The sequence below is a fragment of the Geospiza fortis genome, unplaced genomic scaffold, assembly GCF_000277835.1.
Source record: "Geospiza fortis unplaced genomic scaffold, GeoFor_1.0 scaffold120, whole genome shotgun sequence".
Lineage (NCBI taxonomy): Eukaryota > Metazoa > Chordata > Aves > Passeriformes > Thraupidae > Geospiza > Geospiza fortis.
In genome coordinates this window covers 1,998,272-2,018,726 of record NW_005054364.1, presented here as the reverse complement: position 1 = coordinate 2,018,726, position 20,455 = coordinate 1,998,272, and the positions used below count along the sequence as shown (strand labels likewise).

Genomic DNA, 20,455 nt, shown 5'->3' with positions numbered 1-20,455 from the left:
TCCGGCCGCCCTCGGTGCCGCTGCCCGGCCGGAGCCGGAGCTGGTACCAACCGTGTCTGCAAGAAAACTTTTCGTTAACGTGTTTTCGCCAGTGTCCGTGAGAATGGGGGGTTTTTGCCGTCCGCAGTTTAGGGGTTTTGTTTGGAAAATACATGTTCTGCGAAAAACGCCAATCACTTGTTTTTAAAACTTTGAAAGTTTAATAGTAATAAAATGGTTATAAACATAGCAATATAATTAGAGTAATAAAAATTTTGGACTATTTGGATTAGGACAATATGAGACAATATGAAACAAAGCGTTACGGACGTCCGGGTACCTTTTTCTGGGCAGCACGAGCCCGAAAAAGGACCCCCGTTAACAAAGGATTAACCCTTAAAAGCAATAGCCTGTTGCATATTCGTACATCTCATACATGATGCATAAATTCCATTCAAAGACAGGATTCTGTCTGGTCAGTGTCAACTTCTTCTTAATCCTAATGGCGTCTTCAAGGCTGAGCGAGGCGGGAAGATGTTCGTTTCTCCTGATAATGGGGCAATCAATTCTTTTTCTCAGAAAGACTGAGGTGTCCTGTGGCTGCTACCTCGCTGTAAGTCCTTTCTTTAAAACAAGTATCTTACATAGCATAGTTTCTATTTTAACATTATGTTATAACCTAAAACTGTATTTAAGACACTACTTAAGAAAATTAATACAGCCTAACTTTCTAACATAACACATATAGTATTCATTTGAATATTTGCTAAAAGCCAATCATAAAATACACATTTTTCACATGTTCTAAATCAATCTCTTGTACCCTTCAAATTTTTTTGGTGTGTGTTTATCTACAAAACCTGTGACATAGGTTCACATATTCATATTGTGATGACAAGCAATAAGTGCATTGTTAGAATATTCCTACAATTCTGGGCGTTATTTCCCTTGAAATTGGACTTTTAGATATGGTGTTAAAAGGTGTTGCAGAATTGTAAGCACCAATTCCACCTCTTGTTTCTGTTTGATGTTTGGTTTCCTGAGGAAAAATAATGTGGCAGATCTATAAGGGAAGTGGTTTTGTATTTTTTTTGGATACTTGCCAGAAAAGTATACTTCAAATGTTAGCTAAAGAACTATAGAATGCCAACAGTGCATCCTCCACTGGTTCTGCACAGTGCTTTGGGACATTTTCTGATGTCCAGCTACATAAATTAATTAATAATCACTAGTAAGTGGGAAGAGCTGTGGCTGTAGATCCAGAGAATTTGAAAGTTCCTAATCTAATCAAGCAATTCTTTAGAATTGTTCTTTCAGTCTGACACATAGAGATTATTTGCATTATGACAATATGCAACCTCCCAGATTTCACAATCAGAGTTGGACCAGCTGCTCTCTCTCCACTGCTCCTGGTGGACTCATGCACTGATCAGTGGGGATCCTGGGGCTGGAGAACCTTCCAGCTTGGAAAAAACTTGTGTAGAGCCATTTAAAATGCTAGCACGGCTTCCAAACTAGACAAATGGTGAAGGCCCAGATCTTTGTCTGTTCTTTTTTGTTTTTAAATTGAGAAGTCACAGGTAATTAAAAATAAAACAAAACTCCACACCCTGTAAAATAACCAAAAAAACCCCAAAAACCCAAGCCCCTGAGAGTTCCAGTATTTACCTTTCCTTGAAATGACATATAACTCTGTGCTTTCTGGATCTAGTAAGAACAGTTCCATATCCCTTTGCTTTCTTAGACTGAGTATCAGTGATTTAGTGGGTGTGTGACCTAAATGACCAACCATGAAGAAAATGATTTCTTAGAAACACTTAATACTTGGACTGTTTGTCTGCATTTCTCAGCAGAAGCAGCCACAGGATGGAGGCTGGGGAACTGCTCGAGATTCTTCATTGCAGTGGCTACCCTTATAGCAGGGGCTCTCAGGAATTACTGGGCTGAGCCTGCCCTTCTGAGCCCAAAATCTGAGCCCTGCAGGTGCAAGTGCTGGAAATGTTGTATCTAAGTAGTATGTTGTAATTTAATGTAATGTATCTAAGTAGTTGTTGTTATTTCACACTTCAGGCTTGAACGGCTGAGAAACCTGGAACCCCAGATCCTCTTTCCTGTGGGGAGACAAACACCAAAAGCCAAAACCAAACCAAAATAAAACATCAAAGGTCGCTGGTGTTTGATTCCTTTCCACAGGAGGGCTGAGCACCAAGGTGTCCCCAGCCAGGCTTTGAAGCTTGGCTTGTCACCAGCCTTTGGTGTCAGCTCTGCCAGCCTGGACTCTGCATTTTGTCTTTGCAAGGAATAGGGATGATTCTCCTGTTTTTCCTGGCCCAGAGCTGTAAATAATCTGAATCCCAATTTTAAACCTTCTTGGGTAACAAAGATGCAGCTGGGAGCTTACGCACCACAGGAGGAGGAAGAGCCTGACAGTCTGGTTTGTGTGTGCATGTGGATGTTGCTCACTTTGCCACCATTCCCGCTGCGTGCCTGCAGTCCTGTTCCCACAGTCACTCCTGCTCTTACTCACTGACAGTTTCTCGAGTTTTGCTGGCAGCAAATCTGCCAGACACTTGCTAGTATGTTGCCAAAAGTATCAGGATAAATGAAACTCTCTGACACTGTTTTTGTAGTCTTAGGGAGTAGGCATTCGTTTATTCCAGGCCAGGGTGCTCCATTGAGATGCACACGACTTGCAAAACTTCTCACTTATTTCTACATTTTTAGCAAAGTTAATATTCATTTGTTCTAAATTACACAATTTTTTGCATCAATTATTATTTTGTCTTCTATTGGTTATTGATTTCTCATTTCTTATGCTAATTAACCCACATCTTTTAGTTTTCTTACTATCTTTTTCCCAGGCAGAGAGTTTCCAGAGCATGTTGAATCACCTTTGTAAGTCTCTTCTTTATCTTCTGGCTGCTTCAACATGTCCTTGGAGGGCTATAAACTCTGGATTCCAGGTGTCCAGCCTTCAACTCCCAAGGGCTTTTTTCATAAGCATATCAGGCTTAGATCATCATAGCTTAAAGTATTTGGGGATCTAATAATCACACTCTAACAATAGCAGTTAGTTAAAAGAAAAAAAAAAAGAAACAACAACAAAAACTTAGATACCTGCTGGCTAAAATGGAAAATCACACTGCTAAAGACTAATACACTACTTATAGTTTTTAGAACAATTAATCAATAAGTTAATTAAAACCAAGAATTCAGAAAGTTATCTCATTTCCAACAAGTATAGGTAGGAGACCACGGACAGTGCAGTGGGATCTGGGGATGACGCATTCTCATTTACTGGAGTAAAACCTGCTGCTTGTCTTTGGAGCCTGAAACCTGAGTGCCATGAGCTGCTAGTCAGATTCCCAGGAGTGAGGGGAGCCACAGAAGCAGGGGCTGCAGCACCACAGGGAGTACAGGGAGCAGCACAGGCTGGTAAAATAAACTAGGCAACACCCTGGCATCCACCCCCAGGGAAGCCCATGGCAAAAGGATTTGAAATAGCAAAATGAAGGAAATGTTTACATTTGGACTGGAAAGCAAAGGAGCTTCCATGCACCAGCAAGTTAAACCTGGCTCAGTCCCCAGGCTTGAAAGGTTTGCAGTTTCAAGCTTATGTTTTGGAATTCTTAGGAATAAATGATAAAATCCCACAGGCTGGAGGAAGAAGAATCCATGTTCATACTCCCCAGCCACCAAGTGAGAGGCTGGGTTGTTTTCAAAGGGAAGAAAGAGAGAGCCTGGGTTTTTTTCCAAATCAATGCTGCATTTGGAACATGAAGGAAGCAAACAAATTTGGGTTTAACTAACAAAAAACACATTATGACTTAATAAATAAAACCATAACTTAATAAATAAAACCCATCATAAATAGTAAACCTTACAATAAAACATACTGAAAAACATTATAAAAACATATTATAAAGCATAATGAACCCAAACCCTCTTACCTTTATTATTCAAAACACAAATTAAGTAGAAAAAAGGAAACAAATGTTTAAAAAACAGGGCAGGTGACATCTGGAATGTGGCATATGACTATAAGTTTATGACAAAAGCAGATAGTAAAGCTCATTCATTTTCTTGTTCCATCTTTAAATTCTGCAAACCCCAAAATTCTTCTTTAAGTCTTGGCAAAAGGCTTTTCCTTGTCCTGCATGTGATGGCTTCTCACAGACATGGTTCCTTCCTCTCATTGTGGCAGTCATCCTGGAAGTGAGAAAACAACCCAGGCATTTGAATTCCTTTATTTCTAATTCAATTGGTCAGTTCCACTTTTCTGAATTTCTGTCTGGTTTGAGTGTGACATTTTTTAATTTCATTATTTAATAGAGGCAAAAAGACCAAACATAGCAACCCCTGGACTCTTACATTTACTAATCAATAACCCTTGCTAATAAACTAAGTAAAGAAGCAATCTCATGAGTATCCCTATCAAACTCTTTCTAACCCTAGTAAACTCCTAAATTACGCTTTAATCCCTGGGAGAGACCCTTCCTCTGACAGGCCATGGCTTCTCATGTACATGTTCCTTCCTCTTGTTGTGTCAAACACCCTGGAAGTTAGAAAAAACAAAGCTTCCTTCTTAATTCCCTCTATTCCATAAATGCTGTTAAACCCAGAAGTGTAATTTTGACCTTTATGAAATGTTGCCCATTTATGGGTTTGCCAGAGTTTCCTTCTGAAAGCTGAGGTTTCAATAAGACCTTTGGGCTGTGAGGGGTGATCTTCCCACTGCCCTCAGCATCACTCAGGTGGCTTTGGAAGTTTAAATCTGTTTCAAGTCAAAAGCAGCAAGTTTCTAGCAGAAAGAAGAACAAATTTCATATGTCTCAAACATCCTGCAAAGAAAAGGGGGGTATTCTATGACCTCTCAACTCCATCTCCCTGTTTTCCTTCCTTGGAGGATGGCAGCTCTTCTTTAAGCTACAACAACCTGGAAATCAATGAGTCTTTAATTATTTTCCCTTCTGTTCAGAAAGGGAGAGAACTAAAGGGAGAAAATAAGCTTGAAAACTCCCAACAGCCCAGGCAATTACAACATCCAGCACAAACACAGATCAGCCCATGCCAACTTTCCAAACACTGAACAACTGAGAAAGAATTTGGATTTGGCCACAAGGATGGGCTGTAAACACAGAGCTTGGAAGAAAATCCCTCTAATTTATACTGCACTAAGTGGTCAGATAAATAGATAAGTGTATAGATATACACCTGTATATAGTGTATAACTACTCACCTCCTCCCAGAGTGCAGCTCTGGCAGTAAGTGGAGCAGTTCCTGGGCTCAGCTCCCAGAGCTGTGCTCACTGCTGCTGTCTGGGACTGCCCTGAGAGCAGGGCATGGCCTGCAGCTCATACCTGGGTGGCAGCAGGATCCCCCTGGAGCTCTCCCTGGACAGCTGCATCAGTCCTGGTGGGTGCAGAGCTCAGAGAGGCCGTGGCTTTCTCCCCATCTGCTGCTCCCTGGTCAAGCTGGCACAGCTTCAGTGCCCTTCCTGCATGCTCTTCTGCATGATCTGATGTGCCACAGCCTGTTTTCCTGCCCTGGATGCTGGAGCTCCCCAGGAGCTTCTTATGGGGCTGGCGGGATGGACATTTGGCCCCCCTTGCTCCTGAAACACCCAAGTCCTGTCAGCCACTGTTATGCCAGCTGCAGGCTCCTGGCAGCTCTCTCAGCTTCCCCTGGGGATCCCCTGTTCAGGAAACCAGAGCGGCTCACGTCAGCAGCCATCTGACAAATCAGGCCTTTGTGCTTTCCGGGAAATCCAGGACAGTTAATTAATATTTAGCTGCAAATATTAATTGAGAGCAGCCTCCTCAGCAGTGACACCACCACCCCCCTCTCTTTGGCTCTTCTCTACACCTGCACAGACCCAAGGTGGCCAGTCCCACCAGGCTGCACAGTCCATGGCATAGCTGTGATTCCCCTTGGGAGCAGCCCACAGCCAGTTTTGTTCCGATACAGGATGAACGATCTGCTCCCAGGAGGAGGCAAGCATCCAGGGCTGCTCTGCTGCTGCTTGCTGCTACAAACTCCTTCTTCCAGGCTGCCAATGCTGAGGTTGCTCTGTGCTCTGCCAGGGCTCTGCTGGGGCTCAGCGCTGGCCATGGCTGGGCCCACTCCCACCTCACGTTTCCACTGACAGCTTTGCCTCAGATGGGCCCTTTCGGAGCACACTGACTGATCTTGCTGCTTTTTCATCTGAGCAAGACTCTCATCCAGGCAAAGCGACTGATATTAGTTGTACAAATCCAGTGGCTGAGAGCTGAAACCCTCCAGAGTTACAGCTGAAAGCCTGCATCTCCACGTGATGTTTTGTCTGCCACATTCTTCATTTGTGTCTGGTTGGAAACGCAAATGTGCTTGTCTTCCTTATCTAGGAGGACCATGACTGGGAAAAAACCGTCCAGTGGGCTGTGTTCCATAAGCAGTGTAGTCTGGAGTTCAGGAAAGAAAGAGGCCCTTCTCCAATCTCAAGCCATACCAAACCCCCCCCATAAATGGGCCTTTGCATCTTTAAGAAACAAGTGACAATTAAAAAGTGAATGTACATCTTTATCACAGGGTGAGAAGGAAGGGTATCTTCAAATGAATTGAGGTTTTAAACAGTTTTTATTCTGAGAGCCACCCATTGCTGGCACTGGACAAAGCAGTTCTGTCACTGTCACATCTCCTGTCCTCCCTCATCTGCCTTGCCACAGTGATCAGAGGGGTGAGCTGGAGAGAGGCTTGGCTGAGGGTAAAAATGGATGCTGCCCAAAGGAAAAGAAAAAAAATGAACCACAACTTTCCAAACTCATTTTCTCATGGGCTCAAGTACTATTCCTCAAGACACCAGAAAGATGCAGAAATAAATCTGAAGGGACAATATGCAGCTCCATCTTCGTGCACCTTGCTAACACATGTCCAGTACCTGGAATAACTTGGCCCATAATTCTATTAATCCATTTATCAAGGTGTCTCTAGCTTGATGCAATATTTGCCCTGCCAAGACTCCGGGAATGCTGCTTGCAGTCCAGGAATTTTCTGCTTTCAGGAAACACAAAGTATTGGCTTAGGGATCCTCTTTCTTGTAGGCATGGGCTATTTTAGTTGTCAAAAGAGATAAGGAGCATAAGCTGTTCTTCAAGAAACTAGAGGACAGCAAAGAAATGTTTATCCCAGTAGGATCTGGGCCCATGTGCTCATCTGAAGACCACTGAGGTTTTCAGCACCAAAAGCAGGGAGACAAGTGGTGGAGCACTGATGGACTCAGCTCTGACTTGCAGAGAGAGCAACATCTACCTTCGCATCCCCTGCACCTCCTATGCTGGCTGGCACCTTCACAGCAGGGACAGCCAAGTGGCAAATTCTGCAGTTCCCAATCTGTCACAAAACCTGGCAGCAACCCTGCAGCAGTTCTCATCTACTCATCAACTGTGCCAGGCAGCAAAAAGGGCTGTGACAAGTCCCGCTCAGTTGTCTCTGTTTTGGTGTCAGAAACCTCTGAGAGTGGGGTAGGAGGGACAAGCTGAGGCCCTTCTGATGCTCAGAGGGAGCCCACCAACAACCCCTTCCTTCCCATAGCCAAGTCTTGGACTGCTTGGCTGGGATGGCTTCCTTCACCACCAGCGCCATTTCAGGCCTCCATAGCTGGGATCATCCTCCTGCAGTTCTTTTGTCTCCAGGGAAAACTGAACATGCTACCAAAACACAGAATAGGGCCACAGAAATTATCAAAGGATGGACCACTTCTCCTGTGAGGAAAGGCTCAAATACTTGAGGATGTTCAATCTGGAGAAGGCCCTGGGCACGTTGTACTGGTTTCAAGGGGGTTCTAAGAAAGATGGAGATGGGTTTTTATCACGGCCTATGAAAAAGGGGAAATGCTTTCAAATCAAAAGAGGGTCCATTCAGATTAAGTCTCAAGAAGAAACTGTTTAAGAGGAGTGTGGGGGAACACTGAAACAGGTTATTCAGAAAGGTCCTAGGTGCTCCATCCCTGGAAATATTCAAGGTCAGGTCAGACAGGGCTCTGAGGAACCTAATCTATTTCCAGATATCCCCACTCATAGTGGGGAAGCTGGACTACATGACATTTAAAGGTCTCTTCCAACCCAAACCATTCTATGATTCTACTCAGTTTTCTCTTGAAAACCACCCAGACTGGGCATTAACATGAGGGGAAGTTCATCTGATGCCTTTGAGCTTAGCTGACAGGAAAACCAATCCATTGGAAAGCTGTTTCCCTTGCAGCTGCCTTGCCTTGTACCTGCAGGAGCTGCTCAGCACACCATGGAGTGTCCTCATCAGTCTGCAAGCAGCAGGTCAGAAACTCCTGGAACACAGCAGACAGCTGCTCAGTATTCTCCAGCTTCAATATCCCTCTCAGCTATGAGATCCAAGCCCTGGAAGGAAGCATGAGGCTCCACCTCTTTCTTTCATATCCCTAACTGCTCACATCGACCGCATTTTTCAAGCTCTGGCCTCCAATGGCAGTTTCCTCCCCAGCAGAGGGTTAGAGATGATTTTTCTGCACCAACAAAAAGACCCACAAAATAGCAGCCCCAGCTATTCCAGCATGCAAATGATCTTGCAGCTGATTTCGTGGGCTGACCAAGTTAGTAGGAACTATGTCAGCCAAAAGCACATTTTGCTGCCCTGAGGATTGACTTTACAGGCTTTGCAAGCTCTTTTAAAGAGTTAATTTTGTCTAACCACATTATTCCCAAGCATTGTTACATACAATTCATCTCTGCAGTGCTCACTGGTCTCTAAAGCATAGCTTCCATTAAAAAAAGGTCAATTTTTTTGCTCTCTTCCCAATAAAAATGGTAACCAGATGTCAAAAAGGAAATCCATCAACTTATTCCTTGCTTAAAGGAACAGAAACATTTGGAACCTCAGTTCAACACAGACACAGTTACATCCACAAATATTTTATGATGGAAATGGCTGCTCAGGCAGACAGGAGCTACCTGCAACTCTGTCTTTCATCAGGCTCCAAACTGTCAATCAGTTTCACTTCCATGGTCAAAGAAAAACTTTTAATGGTCTAATCACAAAATGAAATATGGTAACTCTCTAGGTAATATCCCTACGGTAACTTTCTGCTAATTTTGATACTCAGGTGAATTCATTAATGAAGCTAAGCCCTGTGATAAAACATACTTTTCTAAAAGGATTTGGTAATGAATAATTGAGGCATTCCTAGAACCAGAGGCACTTCCTGAAAGGCTCAGGTAAGTAATTGGCACTGGTGCAAGACTGAAAAGGGTTCTGTGCCTGCAGACACAATTGAAATGCTTTTCATACAAATTCCCCAGTTCAAGAAACCTGCCACTGAACATTTCTTCTCATTCTGAGACACAGCTCAAGAGGAGTTCAAAAAGTGTATGAGAAATTTGAAGCATCACTGAAGGCCAAAATGGGACATTTTTCAACTGGAACATATCACACCTCTTATGAGGTTCTCCCATTGATGCAGCCAAAGTTACACCAGATGCTGATGTGCTCCAAGGACAGCTTTTGGTAATGGTCCAAGCTGATGTGAATGGGATTTTGTCTCCTGGGAGACAGAGCATGGGACAGATTAGAGAGACAATGGCATTTGCTAGTATTTGCACCCTACCTTGAGAGCAATTTCCTTAGAGTAAGGTGATTCTCCTTGCAGCATTTCTATCACCACAATGCCAAGGGACCAAATATCTGCTTTGGTCCCATATGTATCCTTATTCACATATTCTGGTGCCATCCAGTGAGCTTTCCCTAACACTGAGCTCCACTTGCTCTGCTCAGAAGTCATCTGAGCACAGAGGACAAAATCAGCTGAGGAGGAAACCCATTGTTGTTAAAGCCAGCTTGAATTAAGAAACCAAGTTAAAGAATTTCCCACTCTGAGTCTGAGAACGTGGAGTTGAATCTAGCTGGAAAAGCAGCCGTGCTTTATCTCCTCAGGGCTGTCACTGAGGAAATTTGGAATTGATCACTTATAGAAACTTCCATGTTTCACTCAGTAGCTTTTATTCACTTGAAGTTTAAGACTGTAAGTTCCACCCTCTGGAAGAGTCACACACAAACCAAAGCCATTCCTGACACCTTGCTTCTCTCAAGCCCTCTCTGCACAGGGCAGCTGCACTCTTGGCCTGCAGCAGTGGTCCATGCACTCCCACAGGCACTGCTCTTGGAGAACTGGTGGTCAGTCTTAAGCAGCCCTACACCGCACAGCCCAGGAATGCTGTGCCTGACCAAGAATACCTACCCAGTTTGACAGATCCATCCATTCCAAGAAGAATGTTTTCACTTTTTACATCTCTATGAATCACGAGGTTGGAGTGAAGGGAACTTAGTGCTTGGAAGCACTGGTAGAAAAAAACAAACAGGAAGGTAAAGATTAATGACCTGATTTCATCACTAAGAAAGAAGCTCACTTCTAGCTGAAAGGTGAGTAGTGGCAGAACATGGTGTTGTCAAGAGGAAGAGTCTGCTGCTTCATCAGTAGTAGAGCAGTATATTTCTAGGTGAAGAGATATTAACTCTTGAAAGAGAAATGGCAATTGTAGTTACAGACTGTCCCCTGCAAACACAGATAGAATAACTGCTGCTGCAGGGCATGGGCTCTCTCCATCCAGGTGACAAAAAAGGGTTTGCTGTTAGTTTAAAATTCTGCTACCAGCATATTTGCTTTTACAGGCAAGGAATGTAATACAGACAGGCCCCAGGCAAATGCTCAAAGAGGCAAAGTTGAGAAAATTAATTTTTTTTAAAAAGAGAGTATCACAACAATTGTGCTGGCAGATCCTTCACCTAAGACACTCCTGCTTCTCCATATCACCAAAGCAGCACAGTAACAAAGCTTTGAATATGAAATCACTCCTGTTCTTAACACCTGTCCAGAAGTAACAGCCTGCCCAAACAATCAGAAGTACCAGTGGCATCCCTTACCTCTCAGCAGATGGTTGCCATCTCTCCTTCAGCCATATGGACTTTAATGACACTGCTTAAAGGTCCTCCATCCAGGTACTCCATAATTATCCAGAGTTAGCTGGAAGGTAGCTGAAAGAAAGAACCAGTGGCATGGAGATGAATGTGCATAGTTAAATTACCTTATGAAAAACACTACAGTTATGAAAACTACTACAGTTTATTCCTATTTCCAGGGCACTTGTAAATGAACACAGAATGAAAGGAAGAGATATTTCTCCTAGGTTATACACTACTTGGAATCTGAGCAGTCCAATGAGAAAGGCCCATCTGTGAAAACTGAGATGTCTTAGAGGGCAAGAAAGTAAAAAATACAGGGAAATAATTTCTATGATGAGTTATCAGCACTTATCATAAAATACAGAAAATATGTTGAACTTAGAAAAACCCAAACCAACACCAAACCAACAAAACCACATGGAGGCAGTGAACTTAGGGACTGTTGTTTTAGTCAGATAGGTTTTTCAAAACAGGCTTCCAACGATGCAGAAAAGATTAGTGAAAACAAAATTCACTCTCCTCCCACATATTGTACACAAATAGATAGATAAAATAGATAGATAAAAGTAAAAAGCTCAATTCTCCAGCAGTATCTGAAGAGGTTTTTTTAACCTTTGTCTTGCAGAACATAAATGAACATTCATGATATAATACCAGAACTACTTACCTGTCTAAATAGTTAACAATATTAGGGTGCTCATTGTCCCTTACAATTAGGAGTTCATTGACAATTAGTTCCTTTTGGGGCTATTTTTGGAGACTCACTTGCTTCACGGCCACCTAAAATGACATTGAAAACCATCAACCTGAGAAGTCTGTCAGAATGATCCTGGACTGAGCGTTTCTGGAGTAACAGAGCCCAGCTATGCCAAACTGCTGTGTGATTACACATCAGAGCTTAGGCACTGACATGACAACAGCCCATGTCTCTGCCAGCTCAGGTGCTGGTTAGGACACATGGCCATAGACATTTTGGCTTGTCAGCTTGGTAAAAATGGTCTCTTAGGCTATCAACCCTAGAGCTCTAACAACACCCTGCATCTAAATTATTTTCCAATGTCCTGAGTTTATCACCACTATTACGATCCACACATGGTTTGCAAGCACAAAGCAGTTTTGTTCTTGTGAAACTATCACAAAATGTCTGGGAATCTTTCAGGAATTCTGTGCAGTTAGCTCATTTTCTCAAATGCAACTGTTGCTCTTCTTGATGGCAAAACGAAGCAAACACAGACAGACATTACAGATAAAATGCCATCCTAAAAGGATCACTAAGGTTATCCCCCAAAAACAAGAATCCTACCACTTCATAATTTGTTGAATTTTGATTTTGCAACTCTAAAGAACATTCTTGAACAGTTTAGATTTGCAGCTGTTTCCTGGCTTAAAAAAGAAATTATCCACTCCATGGCATTTTATGGATATGCCCTGAGTCCATTGTAGACTTCTATCTAAGCACAGTTACAAAGCATGGTACTCCAAGGGGATTAGAAGCTACCAGGAAGAATCAGATGTATTTACTGTCAGATAGATAGGAGCTTTCAGAAATCTTAAGCTATAGCCCCAAAGAGCTGTCCAAAATGGATCGGGCAGGATGATGCTAGTCTGTGATTTGTAGGAACAGCCTTTACAAAAAAGAATTTTCTCCTGGAAAGCCAAAGCTCCAGCCACAGCTCACACCACAGAGAAAGGCACTCAAGAGCTGCAAAATCTGGGATCATTGACACTTAATTCTCCTCCTGTGGCAGTAGCAGTCGCTATATAGACCATTCCAAAACCCCTGGAAACAAAACAGCAGCAAAGAAAGAAGCTACTGAGTTCCTACAAGGGAAAGCCAGCCCAAACAGGAGGTCTCTTCTGCCTAGAGTGTTTATAAAACACCTGGCATCACCTACTCTTCAGCCAAGAGCACAGCAACCCACCAGCCCTCTGCCATGCAGAGTGTCCAAAAGAATATTTAGGTGCAACATGAATGTCTAGTACAAATCTCAGATGCACACACTGGATTTATTTTAGTTCCAAACCTATGCAGGGCCTGGAGCACATCTACAAAACCTGGAAAGTAATATCTTTCACTCTTTTTCCATGTTGCCTTGCTGAATCCTCAAGAACTCTTGTTGGTCTGACCTCAGATCTCTTATTTGAATCTATCTAGGGCCCTGTTATTTTGAGGGAAAAAAAAAAATTTCTCTTAAGAAAGTAGATAAAGAGGTGCCAGGAACTAGAGGGACAGGAGATCTTCCAGGTTCTCCTCCTTGCTGAAGGCAAGACACTTACCATTTGAAGTTCTTTGATGACACCTTCTGATCAGAGTTATAAATTCTGGTCAGTACTGAGAGACAGGATCTAAACTCCCTGTCTGAACACATTTGGAGCTTCACGCCTGATCTTACACCAGCAAAATACCTGGCCTGTGGTTCTGGAGAAGGAACTGTGGTTGGACTTACCCTTTGGCAATATTTTTCCAGTCCAACATATTTAGTCACAGGGTCTCCCACAGTCACAATGCTCCCTGAAAGGAACAAAATGAAAGATCACTTCAAAATGGAGATACCACCACCCAGCAGGTCAGAAATACATCTCTGGGGCTCTGAGCTGTAGTCATTTGGGCAACAATAACAACAACAAGACAGCTCTGTAGCACATCTGTGCAGCTCTGTAGCACAGATGACCTGCATAATGGCTGGTTTTCTACAGTCCTTTGATGAGTTACCTTGACAGGAAACCAGGAAAAGGGAGAAACATTCAGAGGAGACAGATAGAGGGAAAGAACGGATACCAAGGCAAGTGTTTGCTGTCTATGAACATTAGCATGGCTCTCTCAGACCAGAACAGCAGAAGACCTACTTAGTGTCCCTAGATTCTCCTCCTCTATCCTCTTTTGCTCCTGGCAGGTGTTGCTACACAAACTGCTGGTGCTGGAGTTCTCAGGTGTGGGAATGCCTGTTTCATAGGATACTGGTAAAGTGTCAGCTACTATTCCAGAGGATGCATAGATCTGTGACAAGAAACATCAGTTTGTGTCAGAAAGGTGGCTGGCAGAGATACTTCTCATCAGTATTTCAGGCTTTAGGAAGTGTCCATTAGGAACCATGTTCCATCTCTTCAGAGGCCAACCTTCTCTTGACATGGCAGGACTACACAGGAGTCTCCTCATCAAATTTTGGTCATGTAAAATCCACAGGTGCAGTCTAAGCTGTTCATTTAGCTACTTAGATGGTCCATGGAAAGGAGCAGGAACCTCCACAGGAGAGTTTCTGTGAGCTGCGCCTTTGGACAGCTGGCTCGGCTGATGACGGGGAGCCTGCGCAGACACAAAGTAGCTCGCTTTTACACCAGTAGCATTTAAAGACACAACGCTACCTCTTATCCAATGCTAAGATAAACTCATGGTTCCTATCAGAATGCCAGGAAAATGATGACTAAACTTGAAAGTTCAGAGCTGATTTTCCAGGTGTCAGTGGCTGGGAGTGGGGGAAGCACTTGGTCACAGTAGGACTGCAGCCCTCAGTATTTTCAGCCGTGAATGACAGCTCTGAGTTACACCAAACAGAGTGCTGACCAAAGGTGGCCCTTACTGATACTGGACTCTTAGGTTCTGGTCCAAAACCAGGTAGAGCTTGGTTGTCTTCCTCTTTACCATCATCTTCTTTAGAAACAGAGGGAGCCCAAGCAGCTTCTGATTCTGGTGTTGTTCCCCATGGACAGACAGCAATGTGAGTGACAGAGAGTTACAAATTATTTACAATCTTATTAATATGCATCAATCTATCCAGCTATACTCAGGAAAAATCATGAACTTGGATAGAAATGGGATTCTGAGTTGCTAAAACTAAATTAGAGTGAGCTAATTAGACAGCACTGCATATTGTTGTCAACCATATATTCCACCATGGCTAAAAACAAACAGCAAGCAACTTCCTGTCCGCAAAACCAGACTTTCATCTACTTAAAAGCTCTTCAAAATAAATTACAAAGCAGCCAGGGATCCCTTTTTTGCTGATGCAAATACACTGAAACTTTATTTCAGGCTACAAGGCTGGCTCCTATTGCAGCAGGCAAAGTTCGTGGTTTGCTCCATGATTCTGAAATGCTTGGAACATCAGAGGTTACTTTGCCACTCACTGAAGCATGAGCTTTTCTGTATCCATGTGCAATTTCACCTGTAATGGGCAAGGGAAAATAAAACAGATGTTGTTAGAAAACTGCCTGTTGTGGGGAATCCCACAGAATGAGTCAACCCAAATAAAGAGCATTTTTCTTCCAGGATGTCCCTCCAGTAGCAGTGATTCTTTTACATAGCAAGCAAGAAAACAATATACTAGGCTGTTCTGTTTCTCCAGCCATTTTTTTTTTGCAAAGTCAGACCACAAAATCTTTTAATCACAGAATTTAGAAAATAAGTTGCTTTCCTTCAGTTCTGAAATAACTGCAGAGTCTTCAGACAGACTTCTCAGAAGCTGTGCCAGTCTGAAGAAGTTTGGAAGTTGTCTTTGTTGAACCAGCAGCTGAGGAAATCACAGACCCCACTGCCACAGGCCAACCCAATGCAGGGAAAAGAATCCCTGCAGCTTCAATTACAAAAGCTGCCCACACCCCATGAGAGAGCTACAGACATCCCCTTTTAGGCTGAAGCTGTTGACATGAGCTTTACCGAAGTCCTAGTATCTTAATGGCCTTTTCATTTCAAAATCAACTCAGTTACTAAGGGACAGCATGAACAACACACTGATACAAAAGCCAGATCAGATGCACCTAGGAAAAAACCTCTACTTACTTGCTAGGTGAGTCACCAGCCAGATTTTGTCTGGGTAAAAATAGAAACAATAGGCCAGTGGAAAAAAATTACCAACTGCAGCAAAGATTTGCTTGAACATTTTTAGTGATGCTGGGCAGCAGTTTTGCAGACTATGCACTGAAAAGGGAAAATAGGACCCCCAGGGCCAAGGGGCAGCCTATCAGCTAAGAACTCTTGGATCAGCAGAACCCTCTTGCATCCAAGGGGTGCTCTGGGCACTCAGGCCTTCCATGCGCCACAGCAACATTCTGTTGGCAGCAGCATGGCGTCAGCAGCAGCAGCAACTTTCTGCTGACATCACAGTAGCAGCCATTCTTAGTTTGCAAATTTATGCAATCTTCTGGAAAGCTAATGAAAAAAACCCATTTCTGAAAGGACCCAACAGTACAACACTCCAGACAAGTATGCCCTGTATGCCAATCTGAACGCTGACAAGAAACAAGGACATGAAGGAACAAAAGTAAACATAACCTTTGGTCACTAATGTTTCCAACTGAGAATAGGAATGCTTCTCTCATCTCTGTCAGTTCTGAAAACAAGCAACAAAGAAAAGTCACCATTTCAGTGACATTTAGGGGCCAGAAGGAGAAACAGAATTCATTTCAGGAGTATTCCACAAGACAGTAGTTTCAGGTTACTTGCTCACTTTGATGTTGAACTTTGCTCTGACAGTGGAGCCTGACCTCCTTTTTACAGCAAGATGAACCCCCTGACATAAAGCCCCCACGTTTCTGATTGCTAACTCATTCTTTGGAACATTTGAGAGCATCCAAGACTGCTGGATTCTGCTCCACTTTTGTTCTGTTGGAGCTCTGTAGCAGCCTGGCCCACTGCCCCTAGAATGCCCTGCAGATGTCAAGCCCAAAGAAAGAGGGTTTAGAATAGTTAAAAGCTGCAGCCTCACAGATCATTTCCAAGATCCCATGCTACCTTGTAAGATGACTTGCAGACATTTTGGTCATCTGCTTCATGCCCAGACTGGCCGGAGAGCCATGGGTGTTTCCATGGCAAGCAATGGCCCTGCAGGAAGCAGGAGCAGCAGGTAAAGGGAAATGGAATCTTCCCTTTGGTGATTCCTACTTTACAGGCATTGAAGTTCAAAGAGTGAGGATTCTTTCAAACCTACCTGTGGTATACAGGGATAAAAGCTGTGGAGTCACTTGCCCTTTATCCTGAAAATTCAGTGGACTAAAAGAGCAGGGTCCAGAATCCCAGTGCTGTTGAAGCCCTTTGAGTGGATGTTCCACAGTGGATGTTCTGGATGAATTGTACCATTGTGAATTATTGGGCTCTTTCCTTGTAATTATTGTGCTCTTTGGAATAACTGTACTATTTTGAAGGTGGCTGTGATTTCAAGTCATGTGTCTTACTCTACAGCTGTGAAGTGTGAGTGGAAAATGTCTATTTGGCAGTAAGTGAGCTCAGTTTTGTAAAAACAAGGATCAGGAAATAGTGCACTAAGGATTCCTGCTCTGGGCTCTTCCTGAAGTTGGGAAAGAGCATAGGAGCTCTTATTATAATCATTATTTTATGTAGTGAAGAACCACTTCCAAACTGCCTTAAGAATCACTTGCAAAGGACTTTGAGCACCTCAGAGAGCCTGTGCTTAGTGATATCTCTCATGCCCTACTTTATGTAATGGTAAATGCCCTCTAATTGCTTAATATCTTTTTAATATTGTGGTGCCCAAATCTGTCCCCAGCACTCGAGGTGAGGCTGCCCCAGCGCAGAGCAGAGTGGGACAATCTGCTCCCTTGCCCAGCTGGCCATGCTGTGCCCTCACATTCTACTTGCCATCAACCAGGAGCCCCAGGTCCCTTTCCACAGCACTTCTTTCCAGCCTCTCATTCCCCAATTTGTTTATACATCCAGAGTTGTCCCATGCCAGATAGAGAATGTGGCACTTGTCTTTGTTAAACTTCATCCATTCTGTTTTTAAATGTTTTCATTTTAGATGTCATTGTTTTTTGGGGGGGGGGGGATTGTTTGTTTTTTTGGGGGGTTTTTTGGTTTTGTTTTTTTTTGGGGGGGGGGGGAATGTTTGTTTGTTTGGGGGGTTTTTTGGTTTTGATTTGTTTTGGTGGGGAGAGGGTTTTGTTGTCTTCTTTATTTGTTTTTCACAGGAAAGAGGACCTGGTCTTCCAGGTTTCTTAGCTTTTCAAAACTGACATGTGAAATAATAACAACTATTAGCTACAACATTTCAAACACTTGGGTCTTGATTATATTTCAGTTCTGTCATTTACATTCTGCTTTCCCAAACAATCCCTACAGATTCACTCAGGACTGCCAGACAGCACCAAAAAAGATTATTGGACAGTTCCTGTGACTGCAGTTCAGTGCCATGTAGAGCAAATCCTGCATGTCATCTGTAAACCACCTGGGGATCCTTTGAGTTGAAAAGCAGGGTGTGAATTGAAAATATTTATTTTTATTATTATTGCTGTAAACAGACTTGACATGTATCCATTGTAACATTCACTCTATTGATGTCTAGGCCAGCATTTATATTAATATTGTCTCTTTAGTTTTCAGTGTGTAGAAGACTTTGCATATTTTCAAGAAGCCTATTTTTATCAAAGACTGCACCAAATTACACCAAATACCCACTCAGTCTGCCAATCTCCAAAATACATGGAAGTTGTGAAAAAACAGGCACCTGTAACAAACAGATGTGCTCTTGTTTTTTCAGTTCCTAACAAAATTAAGTTTTACAGGAGCAGCAATGAATTTAGACTTCAGGCACCTATATGCTTTTGTAAAACCTGGCAATGAACAAAACTAGGATCTTGAATTCCTATCATTTCAGAACAGTCTCAGGTGCTCTAAATCAGCTGACAATCTGACTTGGAATATAAAAAACAAAAACACAGCCCTACCATGTCAGACCAAAGGTTCACTGAACTCTGTGTTCTGTATCGAGCTCTGTATTATACCTCCATCACTGCCCAAAACCAGATGCTAATAAAATTCTGAAGAGGCTAAAAATGATCAAGAAGATAGGCTGTGATGATATTAGAGGTCCAGTTAGTCAGGGTATTAAATAGACTGGTGTTTGCATACACTGTGCTACCAGATTTTGGGTTGAGAGCTGCCATTAAGTCTCCAAACCATGCTGCAGCCCACTAGCCAGAGATGTAAGGGGACACTCAGCTTGATGCCAGACCTAATTATCAACAAAGCAATGGTATCAATGATCAAAAGAGATCAAGCCCTCAAAGAGTGGGACTGGAGCTCATAGCCATTTCTTTTATGGTTTAGCTGAATCTGACCTGAGGCTTGGCTAGGCCCTTGGATTAAGTTTAGTCAGAAAAATGTCCTGTCAATGGAGCAAACTAAAACAAGAAAGATAAGCAAATGAAGAAGCCCCAAAAAATCCAAAGAAAGAAGCTGTGGAGTCAGAAACAGTCATGTAAATATTCCTGACCACTGACAATCAAAAAATAACCAAATTCCTCTGAGAAATGCAGTGGGTCAGAAGATGGATATCTGGTGAGATCGAGGATTGACCCACTCTGAGAGATGGTGGGCTGTACCTCATACCTGCACTGGGCTGGTGAGCACATTAATGCTCAGCCCAGCAGCAGTGGGGCTGGGGTTACTCCCAGCCATCCACTCTGTGCCTTCCTTCCTTTCTTCAAGAAGGAAGCAGGAAGGATCATTATTTTAAACATGGCCATAAACTGTGTATGCTCCTGCTTTCCAGTGACTACACGTGGTTAAGGATACACATTAAAAGTGACCTGAAGAGCTGAGGTTTTTAAACACAAAGCGTTCCTGCTCTCACACCTTTTCCACCTTGCAAAATACACACACAGCTCATTCCTCTTTATCTTACAAAACCCAGCTAACAGCCTCATTAAGTTCCACACTGATTCCAAGTAATGTTTCTGCTGCAATTACTCCAGCTAGCACCATGCAACAGATTTGAAATGGGGCACAGAGAGCTTGACTTTTATTGCAAAAAAAGCACTATTCTCAAATAAGTAAAGGGTACTTCCTTTTTTTTCTTTTTTTTTGGGGGGGGGCAAGGAGGGTAGGTGGGGGTGTGTGTGGGAGGGTGAGGGAGCAGGGAATGGGAACATTTCATTGCTGCAGGAAATAAAAAGTTGCAATATATGAGACCCCCAACAGTGCCATTACTGGGACGTGCCAGGACACAGGCTGCAGCCTTGGATACACTTCAGTCAAACGCTTTACATTGTCAAAGCCGGACTGTGGTGGTATTCGCAGAGGTCCCAGGACAAGGGAAGAGACAAGAATCTTGACTCCATATTTCAGAAGGCGGATGTATTATTTTATTATATATATTATATTAAAAGAAAACTATATATTAGATTATACTGAAGAAAGAGAAAGGAGGCATCAGAAGGCTAGCAAGGAAAGGAATGGAATGATAATAAAATCTTATGACTGACCAGAGTCCCAGCACAGCAGGACCTGTGATTGGTCATCAAGTAGAAAAAATCCACATGAGATTGCACCTGCACATTCCACAGCAGCAGATAGTTGTTGTTTACATTTCGTTTCTGAGGCCTCTCAGCTCCTCAGGAGAAAAAATCCTGGCAAAAGGATTTTTCAGAAAATATGTCTGTGACACCGGACTTATGCCCTAGCTCCTTGTCCAGGCTTCTCGGCATTGAACCGATACCCCAGCTACAAGCAACCAACGAGGCAGTCCGACTGCCAAAGCTTTACCAGCAGCCCGCACAG

General features: G+C 43.0%; 1 pseudogene; it reads right to left on the bottom strand.

The window, feature by feature from the left end:
• Positions 1-6,594: 6,594 nt before the first annotated feature.
• The window catches only part of LOC102041460, a 22,237-nt pseudogene continuing 8,376 nt past the window's right edge, over positions 6,595-20,455 (bottom strand).